This window comes from Pogona vitticeps, chromosome 1 (genome assembly GCF_051106095.1).
Source record: "Pogona vitticeps strain Pit_001003342236 chromosome 1, PviZW2.1, whole genome shotgun sequence".
Classification (NCBI taxonomy): domain Eukaryota; kingdom Metazoa; phylum Chordata; class Lepidosauria; order Squamata; family Agamidae; genus Pogona; species Pogona vitticeps.
Window position 1 is genome coordinate 55788414 of NC_135783.1, and position 14258 is coordinate 55802671.

At 39.9% G+C, this 14258-nt stretch overlaps 1 protein-coding gene across 7 annotated transcripts in view; it reads left to right on the forward strand.

The window, feature by feature from the left end:
• The window catches only part of RGS7 (regulator of G protein signaling 7), a 206945-nt gene that overhangs the window by 12316 nt on the left and 180371 nt on the right, over positions 1 to 14258 (forward strand). The window lies entirely within an intron of this gene.

Sequence of the window (14258 nt, forward strand, 5' to 3'; positions counted from 1 at the left end):
TACCTCCTCTTCTTAAAGTCTTTTAAAAAGGACATAAAAAACAAGCCACTTAATTTGGGAGCAAAGGACATAAACTTCTGAATACTGCTTTAGCACCATGCTGACACTACTGACAGTATTTATAGCTAACTCTGTGCAAGGCATTTGTGGAAACACAGACAGACACAATATTATCCGCCATAGCCCACTTTTGACTATGTAAAGCATATTCAGTAAACTGAATGCATGCAAGAGCAGAGTTGGATAAGCAGGAAAGATCTCTAAACAATATTTGTGTTCTATAACTCAGATTTTTAATATTTTTAATCACCGTATTTTTGCATACACTTGCTTCTTTTTCACTGCTTTTAGTCTCACTTGTTCCAGATATGCCTAAACTAATTATGTAATGAGTACTTAAAATTTCTTATTCTTGATGATTGTCTAACTTTTGCCACACCAAGACTCCTTACTCAGATGTCTTTTGCTCTAGCAAGAATTCCCAGCTTCCACACAATGAGACCTCAGTCATGCTCTCTGTGTTTACTGAGTGATTGATTTGGTTTTGTTTGCTCCTTGTTGTTCTGTGCAGGAAACTGAAGCTTAATGCTTTTCTGAACAATTCTGTGCAGGAAAGATGTCATTCTAAACAAGAATTGTATTTGTTTGTTTGTTTATTACTTCCACCTCTAAAATGCCCTATTAGTGTTATCACTCTCTGGGCAGTTCACAATATACAATAAAATCATACATTTAAAACACCATATAACAAATATAATAAAATATAATAAACTTTGTCCCTAGCTAAAACAATTAATAGTAATAAATAATAATAGAAATAAACATATTAAACCCATTTGAGCATCTTAGGTTAATATACCAGTAGAAGGCAGCTTTATATGTAATTCTGTCTTTATTAGCTTCTTTAAAACAAACCTCTGTAGAAAACCTATTCTACCTAGTGTTGACTTTTTCTTACCTTGGGTAATTCAATTCTTAACATCAAGGAATGCAAGGAGCATGTGGAATAGGGAGCTATTTTGTGGGAGAGATGTTCTGGCAGCTATTGAGGTCCTAAATCAGTAAAGGTGTTATAGGTCATGACCAGCACCTTAAGCTGAGTGTGGAAATGAAAAGGGAGCCAATGAAAGTGTGCCAAGACAGAATATGTGTTCATAGCTGCTGATCAGTTTGACCTGATGTGTTTTGGACCTACTGGAGTTTCCATAATGATGTCAAGGATAGCCCTGTGTAGATAGAGGTACAATAGTGTATCTTAGAGACTACCAGTGCATGAACCACTGTTGCTAGGAATTTCTTACCCAGGTAGGGGCACAACTGGGCAGTCAATTGCTGTTGATTAAAGGCACTCTTGGGCACAGCAGATATTTGCACCTCTTTAGAAAGAACTGAGTCCAAGAGTACCATCAAGCTGTGAACCTGATCCTCCAGAGGGAGTGTGACTCCATTGAGGCCAGGTAAATACTCCTCTAAATATCCCTCTGATGATCCTCCCAACAGCAGAGGAAGTTTATTGGCTCAAGGCATGGCATCGCCTGCAGATGAAGAGAAGGGCGGATAATTATCCTGCATAGCTTGGCATTTCTTTCAGAAAAAAAAAAAAGATTGGCCATTAAAATTCTGAAAAATCCACCAAGTCTCATGCAGACAAATTTGCCGTCAGAAGACAAGGACTTTTTTTCCCTTTGTTTTTCCCTGAGAATGAGAGGTAGCAAGATTCATATCCCTAACCAAGGATCTGGCTACACTAGCAGCAGGGAGTGAGCCTGGGAATGGTTGAGGCACTTGGGAATTGTTGGGTATGATTGAAATGAGCTATATAAGCCTCCCTGTTGAAATGGAAATGGCTCCTGCCAATATTGTGAAGTGGCTATATAAGCTAGCTAAGTCAGGTTATTGGCAAATTAATCATATCCCTTGCTTGGCAGAGGAAAGGAGAAGTGAAAAAAATAAGTTTTTTGACTGTATACACTGTTGTTGATATACTGCATTTTTTTGTTTTTGTTTTTACCTTTTCTTTGCCTTGCCTCGAAGGGCAGGTCAAGAAACTGTTTGCAGCTCTGGATTCTACTGTGGGTGGTGTCTTGACTAGCCCTGTAAAATGAAGCAAAGAAAATATTTTACAACTGATATAGTGCATCAGCAATAACTTACATACAGTCAGAATAGTTTTTTTTCACTTCCCCTGTCCCCTGCAGAGCAGGGGAAGTGATTAATTTGCCTGAAGTGGCTCACTTATTAAGCTGCGTCATGATATAGGAGATTGAAAGGGGAAGACTTGTTTTGGATCAGTTCCAGCAATCACATGTGCTGGAACTGATCCAAACCAAAGCAATCCTCACAACTAAAAAGTAGAAGCCTCTTGACAGGAGCCAGAACACTCTGAAACATTCTGGGGGCAGGCAGGTGCGTTATAGCAAATATGTTGTCAGATCTCCAGCCCATCCGTGCAGTGTTCCAAACAGCAGGCTAAATAGCCTGTGCAGGCAGCCTCTAGCATTTACTAGGGAGCAAGATTATAGAGCTCATTTTACAGATTTCTGTGTAATATTATCAATTATTAACATTTAGGCCTGGTGTTTTGGTATCTTTTTAGCTCTCGTTAGAATTGCCATTTCATTGCAGTAGAGAGAAGATTATTTAATTCTCCTTAAGAATATCCCATGCCCTGTTTTGACATATGTGCTTGTGAAAGGCTAATGGTTATGTTTGTTTTGAAAGTATAGTATTTTGTAACACGGCACAATGATTATATTTTTCATAACAAGGTGCAAAGATTATAATCACAGGAGAAAGTGTATTACTCTGTAAACAGTATGTTGTTATAAATGTATCAATCAGTGCCTTTACAATACTTGCACCAAATGTATACATATGAAATATATCCATTTTGTGTTATGTGGATTTGTTTCTGTTTGTATAAAGGTAAAGGTAAAGGTTCCTTGACAATTTTTGTCCAGTCGTGTGGGGGCGGTGCTCATCCCCGTTTCCAAGCCATAGAGCCAGCGTTTGTCCGAAGACAATCTTCCGTGGTCACATGGCCAGTGCGACTTAGACACAGAACGCTGTTACCTTCCCACCGAGGTGGTCCCTATTGATCTACTTGCATTTGCATGCTTTCGAACCGCTAGGTAGGCGGGAGCTGGGACAAGCAACGGGAGCTCACTCCGTTGCGTGGATTCAATCTTACGACTGCTTGGTCTTCTGACCCTGCAGCATAGGCTTCTGTGGTTTAGCCCGCAGCGCCACCACGTCCCTTATACTGTTTGTATACTTTCTTACAATAGGCACATAGAAGCACATCTGATTTGCTGCATATAGTGAAGTATCAAATCGAGGAGAAAACAACAGTGCCGCACTATTTCAGTGTACCATAGAAAGGCCTTTTATTTCTGTTTTTTACTTGCGTATCATTCAGACTTATGATTCCACATACTTTCTAAAGTGATCAAACATTTTACAAGTTTTGTTTATCATTTCATTCTGCATAATAGGTAGAATGGCAGCTGGAGTTCAAATTCTTCCACTGTCTGAGTATTATTGGAAGATTACAAAATGTTTGCATTGTAATTGTTTAATCACAGTTGCTTGTTGCATCAAGGAATTGGTTATGTTTTGTGAAGGACATTGGGCAGACTAATTCTTAGTGTGTAATTTCCTATATTTATAACATATCCAGCCAGGATAGAAGATTTATATGAGCTGTCTGATGTGATTGTGCAAAAATCTGACCTTCCCATCTCTCCCAGTCCAACACTCTATGAGGGCAATGTTGCCCCGTCCATTGTGTATTCTAGGCAGCAGAGGGCTGTGTAGTTTCCCTTCTAGCAGTAGTGGTACATTTTGGGGACACTCATCATACCAGTCGCCATAGCTACACCCCCAAGAAAAGTTGAAAAACTATAGGCAGCTGTGTCAATACCAATAAACCAGTTTTAGTAATGTTCATCTCTACAAGCATTTTTTTTTTAAAAAATTAAGCTAAGATGTCTTAACTGCCCATTCAAGGCAAGGTTATCCTCAAATATGTCGCATTAGAAGAGGAATGGCTTGCAACAAAACATTATTGCCAAGAAAAGCTTGCCATGTTCTCACTTCTCACTAATGTGAGGATTCCAGTGAAGTTCAAAAGGAAAGGAGAAGATCAGTGTGGTGGTGACATCATTATTTCTGCTAATCAAAGTGTCCTGATGTTTCAACCCTGTGAATCCTGGCTCCGCTCCAACACTCTAATATATATGTTATTTACTGCCTATTTAAGATCTCGAAGGGATATGCTTAGCAAAAATGTTTGTGTTTCTTTCATTTTGAGTTCTTTTGCAAGTGCCTCCTTTATTTTTCATTTGTTTTCATGTTTTTGTGTACCAGTTCCCGAAGCAGGCATTAGGACATGAGACCTATGCAATGCATCCATTTATAAAAAAAGCCCCTGGCAGTGCCCTCCTCAGTGTACATTGCTACTACAGTCCGAACAAAGATCCTTTTCAGCCAAGTAATCGACTACTACCAGTACTATGCATGCAGCAAAAAAACCACCCGACACAACCTCTGAACCTAGGCAGTAAAGTAAATGGCAAGGAAGCACACACCAAAGCAAACAGTTACAACACAAAACAGTCCCAAAAAACTCCCACCCAAATGGGAATAGCCTTGTCAAGCAGTGGTTAAACTGCTGTACTGAAGCTAAAACTGTGCTCACGACCCGGGGTTCAATCCCAGGTAGCCGGCTCAAGGTTGACTCAGCCTTCTATCCTTCCGAGGTCAGTAAAATGAGTACCCAGCTCACGGGGGAGGGGAATGCGGAGAGAGTGCTTGAAGTGCTATGGGGCAGTATATACGTAAACAGCACACGTTGCTTGCATGCTTGCTTAAAATATACACCTTTAACTACAGTAAAGTAACCACATAACAATTTTTAAAAAATTCAGGGGAAAGCACTCACTTACACATGTATCGGAAAAAAACTCAGCAAATTTCAACAACAAAGCAAAAAACAAAACAAAACAAGAACTACCCACACAATTGCCTTTCATAAAAACCAAGGAGATCAATCAAGCAAAAGAATACGACCAAAAACACTTCAAAGCACAATTAGTAGAATGTGAGGAGATTTTCTCCCTCCTGCCATCTAAAAAATTCCTTTTCTCTTCTTTAATTCCAACAGGCAGCAAAAGGTAGGACAGGGAGGCAATAAAAACAATCAAAGAAAGGAAAGGACCAAAGAAGGGCATAATATCCCTCAAATATATGGGGGAGGTTAATACAAAAAATAATTCCAAGGAGGCACACTGGCACAAGGCAGCATGCTTTATGGCAGCAGCAAAAATAATGAAAATAAATGGGGGAAAATAAAAAAAATCAAGGGGAAAAAGTCAAAAAAGGCAACGGTCCAAGATGTAGGCACCAAGACACGCAGCACAACTCAATACAGAGAACACTAGGAGCTTGTAGACCCATGTGGAATAACTAAAGCAAAGAAAGAGTATTCCTCACTTGGCTCCAAGCAATCCAGTCTAATTAACAGGTTCAAAATTCCTATCTTCTTTCCTGAACTTTGTGATTGGCTACTGACAGCAACCCTCACAACATTATTGGATGGAAAATTTCCTGGGTAATTTGACAGAAAGAAGATAAAAGAAAGGATAAGTGAAAGAGAGGGACATGAAAGGACATGAAGCTTTAAGGTAGCCCCTCTTTTGTAAATATGAATAATTCATATTTTAGATACTCTCTTTTGGGAGTCAACAAAAGAACATGAAAATTAAAACATGAAAGGCCTATCCTTAGTGTCTTTGGCTATCAGACCTATCCACAGGGGGAGGAACAATTCTTACTTTCTAAATTGCAGCCATCTTTTAAAACTGGAATCCTACTGTTTTTATAGGATGGAGTGGGGAACATGTGACCTTCCAATTATTGTTGGACTGCAGCTCCTGTCATCCTTGACCATTGCCTAAGCTAGCTAAGGCTGCTGGGAGTGGCAGTCCAGGGACATCTAGTGGGTGACCTATAATGCAGACATTTTTGGATTCTCAACTGCGATATAGACTACACTGGATTAGATTGTCCAATGGTCTAATTTGGTACCAGGCAGTTTCTTATGATCACAATTATTATTTTAGTAGTAAAATACTGATATACTTTATGTAGCAACTTTTTAAAAGTAATACCCTTATTTCTTTAAGGCTCTTATGTCAAGTGGTCTCATAGAAAGCAGCAATGTGGGCTAATAGTTTGCTTTATTAGTGTAGCCAAACCATCCTGTCTTTTAAAGGTTAAGGCTGTTCTTATGCTTTCTCTCCATCCTTTGTTGAGTGAAAAGAAGTACTTTAAGTCTTGTGATGCATTTTTCAGTTGAACCAGCATCTGTTTTAAGATTTTCACTCCACTTCCATGCTGTCACTTCCTGTTTCAGTCACATGGGGGAATACAGAAGTGGCTTTTTCTCAAATCTCCATAGAAGCTGAATTATCTTTCATTTTGGTAGGTCCGTTCAAACCTACTTCTCTGATCTTTCTATGTCTCTCCACAAATTACTGTTTTCACCAACACAGACCACATTCTGTCATTTTTGTCCTGATGCAACCGATCTCTTGTGATGCCACTCACTGACCTCTCAGTTCAGTGTCTGTCTAGTTTCTCCACCCCAGTAAGTAGTTCTACATTGTGTTTCTCAGAGAACTGTGGGAAAGAGGAACTGGAGATGAGAAATGGAGGGGTTAGAAATAGCAAAAAGAACACAGAAATATGGCCCCACTGCATAGGGGCAAGCTGCTGTTTCCCATACAATTTTTATAAACTGGCAGCCTACTAAATATCTGCAGCTTTAAAAGTGGTGTACTGAAAACAGTTCTTTTAAAGAAAGAATGGTCTATGGCACTGGTTCTTAACCTTGAGTTACTCAGGAGTTTTGGACTGCAACTCCCAGAAGCCTTCACCACCAGCTGTCCTGACTGGGGTTTCTGGGAGTTGCAGTTCAAAAGCATCCGAGTAACAAAGGTTAAGAACCACTGGTCTATGGCAATGTATAATCAGCATACATTGTTAGAATCAAGGAGAAAGAACAGCATCCTCATGCTAGTATAGCATGTACTGTAGGTGAGCAGGATCATGTTCTATAGCTGAAGATAGGAGTTGAAAAATTGCTTAACAGCATTTGCCCTGCAGCTCAAGGAGATGTTTTCTGAATTGCCACCAAAAAACCAAGTGCCAGGAGTGGGGAGTGGGGGAATGAAGAGGACTGAGAAAGAAGTGAGATGGCCACACTCATGTCATCATCACACACAACAGAATACCTTACCCACTCCAACAATGAAAGAAAGTGGTCTGAATACATTGAGAAAAGCCATAGAAACATCAAATTAACTTTGGATTGCTGTACAGTATTTCTTTTGGTTCAGAAAACATGGGAGATGACAGGAAGAGACCTAAGGGAAGGCAAACCATGTGTTGTTTGGATCCCAACATTCATCAAGAAAGTTCCAACTGATAGAGTGCTATAGTATAGAACACAGTATAATCTGTCTGGTTTCCCCCATACTTTTAGCAAGTGCAGCTGCTGACATCCCTTCCAAGCTGCTTCCTCCTTCTGCACCCACCTGCAAACTTCCCAGTTGAGTGCCATGCTTCCCTGGAAATTTGTTGTATCCCAGTTGGGTGCCTTTTTAGAGTGTTATATAAACTGGTAATAGAAATTTATCTACTTGCATGCCAGATTGCATCTGCCTTGAAGGTAAGCTTTTTCTTTCAGTATAACGTCAGCTGCATTACTTTTTAAAAAGATCATCCTAATCTTTGAAGTAATATACCACATTGATACTGGCCTACTTTAGGAAAAAGCAACTATCTTCCTGCTAATATTTTGTGAGGAATATAAACATTAAGATACTTTTTTTTTCCTTACTAACGTTATTCCAGCCACCATTTAATGTGGATTGAGAGGAACAGAAACATTGGCTCTTATTCGAACTTCTTTTCTTAATTCAGTAAAAAAATCTCAAATTTCCTAACTCTGCTGCCAAATATTTGCAAATCTTGCTGTGAACCAGAGTACAGGCATGCTCCATATCCATTACAGCAGGGTGTAAAAGACACACTCAAACTCCCTAGGTGTTTTTCACCAGTTCCCCAGAATCCCAGTTTCTCAAAATAATATGGGATTAAAGAGGTTATCATCCAAAACATTTGGAAGTCTGGCAGGTTGCTTACCTTGAGTTATAATTTAATTATTAATAAATGTAATATTACAGTGAGCAAGAATGTATCTGATTTACTTTAAGTCTTTTGTTTTATTGCGGTGCTTATGGCAGGGAAAGTCACAGGGAAAACTGTTGCTATATTTCAGTCTCTTATGCCAACTTTAAGTGACTTTTTATTCCATTATGATGTTAAAAATCATGGATTTTGTGGTATAGTTTTGTTTGCCCTTCTATCAGTGGTTCAAATTTCTCCACTCAAGCACGAGCCTCTTTAATTGTAGATCAGCCCTTGCTTGCGTGACTCATTAATAGTGCCATTGTTGACTGTGACCTTGGTATACAGCCTTTGCTGCTGTTGAATTCTTGCAGCAAAATTCTGCAAAGAACTAGAGATGTTTACCTCATGGAAATTAGTAGGCTTAAATATGCTCACTTTGTATTGTACTGGGCCCTAAGGACTCTTCCATATCTCTGCCAACAACCTGAATTATTGTGGCCTAGCATTCTAATAGGTACAACCAGTCAGCAGAAGTAATCCTGGACTGCTTGTGTTTCATGAAATAATATACAATGAGTTCAAAAAAGCATGGTCTTTAAAATGTTAAATACATAGATTAAAACTGTTCTGACTTTTCCCTTGTGATAGCGCTTGTCATTTTAACCTGTTGAAGAGAGGGTAGGATCCAGTGTATTTGCTCTCTTGGAATTTCCCAGGCTATTACTGTGGGACTGAGATCAGAACTTCTGTGGGCCAGGCCCCTGAGTTTAATTCTCACTGTGTCACCAAGGTTGTTGGTGCAAGAAATTTAAATTGAGGACAAGGATTGTAGTCCAAATTTCTTGTGTTTCTCTTTGAGAGCCAGTCTTCATAATGCCATGGGGGACAAAGCTCAGATCTCAACTGCAGTTATGTCCATCGCTATTCATTAGGCTCCCAGATTGTGTTTCTTTTGTGGGCTTTCATTGTTGCCTGCCTGCCTTCTCATATCTACCAAACCTTGAATCTGAGCATCCGACAGGCTACGATACACAGTGTTTCTTTTTAGTTTTGTGCTTTGTGTGTTCCTGTAAGGCACCTTTAAAGAAGTGGAGCACCCTGTGGTTTCTGTTCTGTGTTCCTGCTGAGTTGACTAAAGCATTTGATGCCTTGGGAGTTGAGGAGATAGGGAGTGAACCCAGTGATTTAGCTGCTGCTGCTGATCTGTACTATCTTTGGTCAGCCAACAAGCAATATTATTGGCAAGTTGAGGAAATCTCATTCAAGCACGAATACAAGGCAATATATACAGCTCATAGAGAGCACAAAGATGGGAACAGCTGGGAAAGCTTGAATGTGTTCATGGAACATTCGAAGTTGATTTTAATCTGGATTTATCAGTGGCTTTTCCATGTTCGGCATGAAAGCATATTCAGGCTGGAAGGCATATGCAGCCAATTAAACTGGTAGGAAACTAGGCCAATGTGAAGGTGGTAGTGACTGTTTTAGAAATATTTTGGACCCTAGTCAGTATATCACAGAATATTTAGGTGTAGTTATTTAGTTAAAACACACCCACAGATAAAGACACATACATTAAACAAATATATTAAAACCTACTATTTAAGAACATTTAGAAACTCATCCACATAATTCAGGACATATAGCATCCCAGAATGATCCTTACACATCCAAGTCAATTAAAAGCCTGCCTAAAATGTAAGGTCTTTGCCTAATAGCACAAGGAAAAGAGGAAAAGATCAACTTGATCTCCCAGGGGAATGTATTCCACAGCCTGGGAGCCATCACCGAAAAGGCCTTCTCACCAAATGACTCTGTAGGGGTGGAAGGATCAAGGGATGGGCCATCCTAGAAGATCTTAAAAACCAGGGAGGTTGTTGTGTAGTGATACAATCCTCCAGATAGCCTGGGCCCAAGATGAATAACTGTGTTTTTAAAATAAATATTTCAATTAATTCTTTAATTAAAAATTATATTGCAAAATTTCTATGAGGTTTATGCCATTGTGTCAGATGCAGTGAAACAATACCAGTGGCTGGTAACAGTTAAAAGCAGCAATTTAAGCACATTAAAAAACAAAATAATCATCAGTCAAAGCATACATGCATGTGCACTCAAACATATGCTTCCCCTAAAGGTAAAGGTAAAGGTTCCCCTTGACAATTTTTTTTGTCCAGTCGTGTTCGACCCTAGGGGGCGGTGCTCATCCCCATTTCCAAGCCATAGAGCCAGCGTTTTGTCCGAAGACAATCTTCCATGGTCACATGGCCAGTGCGACTTAGACACATGGACAAAATATTTCCCTCATCTCCTCCCATTCTTTTTGGCCCCAGATACTCCTTACTATCCCAGTTTCCTTCCTTTTTCTGTGTAGCTGAGCCAGTTTTAAAAAACAAAGCACTGGATTGCAGCAACCAATCATTTCTATAGCCTAAGAAAGCCTCTGGGTATAAGAACCCTTCAGACAAAACCGGGGGCGGGGATGCCACCCTAAAACTCATGAATGAGAAGGATGGGTGTTCCCTGCTTGGATGAGGAGCCACCAATGTCTTGCTGCCCAAGAGAACCTAAAGGCATTATTAGAAATAAGAATTGCACTGCCAGACAGCTGTGTTTTGCCACCCTCCGAATCAGTTATTTTTAAGATAAAAATGTTGGGAAGGGCGAAGTGCCTGGAGCTCAATATGAGAAGTGATGGTATACTCACGGTTGTCCAAAAGCACTATATTGGGGACCGTGTGCTTAATGAAATTATCAATCCCAAGTCATTGTACTGATTAAACACTGTAGATCAACACACTTATACTGGTAGCTGTCACCGTCTCCAAATGTACAAAATAATTGTATTGCATGGAAATTAATCCACAGGATGATACCAGATTGCAGATAAAAATCGTTGTGAGAACTGCTCATGAATGTTATGCTTTTGGTCACAAGAACTATCAAGATGGCACTGAGTAGAAAACAACAACTGTTGTTTGAAAGGGATTATAGCAGAAGAGAATTGACTCCTTACACTTGCCTCACAAAAGTTACTCCAGTGTAAGCCACTCTATGCAGAAACACATATATGCATATAAAATCTATTTAACTATGAAGGTACGTTTGGATGACATTTCATAGTGACTTAAGTGGTGGCATTGCCTTTTATAATTTCACATGGAAATATGGAACACATATTCTACTTAAGATCAGGTATGATTTACCTACTTTGGGTCTTTTAAGGGAATTAGTAAAATGGACATGCTGGAAACACTGATTATATTGGTGAAAATATCATATTTGTTTATTAATTTAATTGTGATATCGGTGACATCAGTTATATACCATTGTTAATGTGTAATGTGTAACCTTTGGCCACACATGTGACATGGATGTAAAATTTCAATTATCTAGATTTTTAAAACTATCTGTAAAGTGGTGGTAGAGTAAAATAAGCAGTTCAGAAATCACCATTGAGTTTTAAAGAATCTCTGAGGACAAGATAGCTGTCCATTGGGATTGTGCTACTTTAAATATTTAAAATGTGTTTCAAGTATTGTACATGCTCATTGTAAAAGAACATTGTATGATAGTTTCCCCCTTCATCTGAAGTGAATAGAAAGCCTAGAAGCAATCTAGTTCTCTTTTGAGATCATGCATCTATTCCATAAAGAGCTCAGAGGCTTAGTTTTCCATATATATCACTCAGAGAAGTTCACTTCCGTGGTTCAGTCCCTGGTGTGGTTATATTGGTGTGCTGCCATGGTTAGCCTATATTATTAGACTGATACGAGTAATCTAGAACTGAAATATATATCTAGGATTTTCCCCCAAAAGGTCGTGTCTTCATATCGACAAAATAATCTTGGAACATGGAGTGAAGCCAAGCATTTACAGATGACTGAATATGTTGCCTGCAGTTCTAATTGTCTCAGTAGCCTGGTGAACATTCTGTTTTCCCTTTTAAGGGTAACTTTGGGTGGTCACTTTCTAAATATGTAGGAATTCTAAAATACTGGGCCATTGTTTTGCAAGCACATGCAATTTTTCCTTCCCTATTTCAGGATGTTGTTAGTATTATATATTATTAGTGTTATATGAGTGGTTTTGTTTTCAGACCGCACCTTCCTTTTATTCTTTCATATACAGTTATGAAATACGATACAGTTATGAAATGCAAGATATGAGGATAGATAGGAAGTAAAGAATGTGAAGAGGAATCATCTTGGCAGCACTGTGCGGTGAGGAGACAAATGTGATACCAAGGGAAATGTCCCTCCTGGGATGGGGTGTGGATTTTCATAAGGACCATGGTGAGGGACGTGGTGGCGCTGCAGGCTAAACCGTAGAAGCCTGTGCTGCAGGGTCAGAAGACCAAGCAGTCGTAAGATCGAATCCACGCAACGGAGTGAGTGCCCGTCGCTTGTCCCAGCTACCGCCAACCTAGTGGTGCGAAAGCATGCAAATGCAAGTAGATAAATAGGGACCACCTTGGTGGGAAGGTAACAGCGTTCCGTGTCTAAGTCGCACTGGCCATGTGACCACGGAAGATAGTCTTCGGACAAACGCTGGCTCTATGGCTTGCAAACAGGGATGAGCACTGCCCCCTAGAGTCGAACATGACTGGACAAAAACTGTCAAGGGGAACCTTTGCCTTTACTTTACTGAGGGAGGAAAGAGATACGAGGGTCCCAGTGAAAATTGTTTTGTAAGCTGTCTCTTTAAGGCACAATCCCAGAAAGTCTCATTGCTTGTGGGTCAGATTGGCTTTTATTTTTGGAAAGACCTAAGGCAGCAGAGTTGGGGCTTTCACCACTTTCTCAGAGGCAAGTTCAGTTGTTTTGTTTCTTCAAGTCAGATATTACACTATGTTACAGGAACCCACTAGTATGCATACATCCCAAGGAGTCTCAGAGCATCAGCAAATTCAGAAAATCACACCTTTATTAATAAGATCATGCAAGTGGGAACAGTTGAAAACTGGAAACCTCCAGATGTTGTTGGACCGCAGTTCCCATTGTTCCTCACCACTGGGTGTATTTGCTAGCGATGATGGGAGTTGCAGGCAAACCCTCGCCCCCTACATAGACAGCCACAGTTTCTCTACTGCAATATGATCGAAGTAACTCACAAGCAGGTTTAACTTGTAAAGGGCAGCATAGATGAAGGAAACAGAGGTTAAGAAATGCTGAGCGTCATACTTTTAAGAAAAAGAGTCACACATAGACAGGCTGTTAGTTGTGGAAGAAGTAAAAAAAAATTCACTCTAGCCCACACAGAAATTGGAGACATTCTTTGATGAAGAAGACCAAAAGCTTTCTTCAGAGCAGACATGCTGTGGGAAAATCAGTATACAGAAATGATTACAACTGTAAGAATGTTGTTGTTTAGTCATTAAGTCGTGCCTGACTCTTTGTGACCCCATGGACCAGAGCATGCCAGCCCCTCCTGTCTAAGTTTGTAATCGCTTTCCTCCCTAGAAGCAAGAGTCTTTTAATTTCGTGGCTGCTGTCACTATCTACAGTGATCAAGGAGCCCAAGATGGTAAAATCTGTCACTGCCTCCATATCTTCCCCTTCTATTTCCCAGGAGGTGATGGGACCAGTGGTCATGATCTTAGTTTTTTTGATGTTGAGCTTCAGACCATTTTTATGCTCTCCTCTTTCACCCTCATTAAGAGGCTCTTTAATTCCTCCTCAGAATGGTATCACCTGCATATCTGAGGTATTTCTTCTGGCAGCTTGGGATTCCTCCAGTCCAGCCTTTCACATGATGTATTCTGCATATATGTTAAATAAGCAGGGAGACAATATACAGCCTTGTCGTACTCCTTTTCCAATTTTGAACCAATCAGTTGTTCCATATCCAGTTCTAACTGTTGCTTCCTGTCCCACATATATGTTTCTCAGGAGACAGATAAGGTGGTCAGATACTCCCATTTCTTTAAGGACTTGCCATAGGTTGCTGTGGTCCACACAGTCAAAGGCGCTTGCGTAGTCAATGAAGCAGAAGTAGATGTTTTCTGGAACTCTCTGGCTTTCTCCATAATCCAGTGCATGTTAGCAATTTGGCCTTAGTTC